Consider the following 2,179-nt stretch of genomic DNA (forward strand, 5'->3'; position numbering starts at 1 on the left):
TATATATATATATATATATATATATATATATATTGCGTAATGTATATATATATTATGTACATTATATATATGTAGTGTATATATGTATATGTATGTATGTGTATATGTATATATCTATATATATGTGTGTGTGTGTGTGTGTGTGTGTGTGTGTGTGCAAGGAAGTTAACCCGTTATCTTATTTGAATATGTATGTGTTCACGTATATATACTGTTTATATGTGGGGTGGGGCGAGTGTGTGTGTGTGTGTGTGTGTGTGTGTGTGTGTGTGTGTGTGTGTGTGTGAATCAGATAGGCTACGAGGAACTAGTAGTTGTACGCCAGAACACAAAAATAATCTTGATTCAATGAAATTTACTTCTTAGCAAAAAAAAAAAGAAAAGAAAAAGAGAAATTCTTACCGTTAATTGCCAGTAGATCTGTTCGAAAGGGCAGAAAATCTCAGCAAATTACAATTAATTTCATAGAAATATCGATTTACGTATATAGAAGAAATCTGGTACTTAGAAGAAATGTGATACTTAGAAGAAAACATATAGATACAAACAAGTTTGGTTTTCATAGAACCCTCTGAAGCCTGCTTGATAATTGGTCAAAGGTTCTTACCAAAAAACTGAGGAGAGTTCTGGCCAGTCTGCAGCTTATATAATGGCGTTGATTTGACAAAGTCGTTAGAGCGGCAGATAGATTTCTTTGCGGTATATTTCCAGCTCTCTGCGCGCGCATTGATTTCAACTCACTTTGAGATCAACTCTGTCATGCATTCATTCAGGATCGATAAATAAAATACCCGACGCCCTAACATTTATTGTTAATGAGAAATTCATCAGAATTTGCATGTCTCTCTCTCTCTCTCTCTCTCCCTTTCTCTCACTCTCCCTCTCTCTCTCTTCGTAAGATCACGATCATGGTGTTGTTGATGTGGCCGGAACAAGTTTGGGCTCTCTAGAGAGGGAAGGCTCCGCTGGTCAACTTTGACTATGACTATACCACTATACGTGCTTGTGCTGGCCTTGGGCAAGGTTTTTCTTCGGGAAGTCTGGCAGTTGTTCATGCTTGCAAAGTCTTTTCTCTCCATACCACAGATGTTTGTCCGAGTGAAAGCCCGCCGAATTGGGCCGATACAACATGGCACACACTGTAATCACAGTCGTTGCTATCCAAACGAAAAGAGCTAAAATAGACACCGCAAAACATCTCGCTCGACTTTCTGGCAGTTCTACCCACATATTAACGTGGATTGATCCCTCTTTATCGACCCCGAAAGAATTAAAAGCAATGCTGACTGCGACCGGATTTGAACTTAAAGCGCAGAGTCCCGAAACAAATACTGCGACACATTCTATCAGTCTATTAGCTGTGATGTTAAGAAGCTCGCCTTCTAACTACATGGTTTCGGGTTTCAGTCCTACTGCGCGGCACCTGGAGCAAGTGTCTTCTGTTTTACCCCATGACTGTTACAAAGTCGAGTGCTGGCAGAACGGTTAGCGTATCGGACGAAATATTTAGTAGCATTTCCTCCGATTCTTTACGTTGTGAGTTCAAATTCCAACGGGGTCCGTTTAGCATTTTATCTATTCAGAGTCGATAAAATAAGATACCAGCTGAGTACTGCAGTCTATGTAATCGACTAAAACAGCTGGTCTTATGCCAAAATATGAAGCTGTTAGTGCGTCAGACAAATTGCTTAACGACATTTCTTCCGACTCTTTACGTTGTGAGTTCAAATTCCTCCGAGGTCGATTTTGCTTTTCATTCTTTCATTCTTTCGATAATGCCACCGAATATTTCCTCCGACGCACCGAACGTTCTGCCAACGACAACAACAATAATAACACCAACAACAACAATAATAATGCCAACAACAAAATTCTTCGCACGTACAGATATTTATTTCTCTTCTTCTTCTTCTTCTTCTTCTTCTTCTTCTTCCTCTTCTTCTTCTTCTTCTTCTTCTTCTTCTTCTTCTTCCTCTTCTTCTTCTTCTTCTTCTTCTTCTTCTTCCTCTTCTTCTTCTTCTTCTTCCTCTTCTTCTTCTTCTTCTTCTTCCTCTTCTTCCTCTTCTTCTTCCTCTTCTTCTTCATCTTCTTCTTCTTCTTCTTCTTCTTCATCTTCTTCTTCTTCCTCTTCTTCTTCCTCTTCTTCTTCCTCTTCTTCTTCTTCTTCTTCTTCTTCTTC

The sequence above is a fragment of the Octopus bimaculoides genome, chromosome 19, assembly GCF_001194135.2.
Source record: "Octopus bimaculoides isolate UCB-OBI-ISO-001 chromosome 19, ASM119413v2, whole genome shotgun sequence".
NCBI classification, from domain to species: Eukaryota; Metazoa; Mollusca; class Cephalopoda; order Octopoda; family Octopodidae; genus Octopus; species Octopus bimaculoides.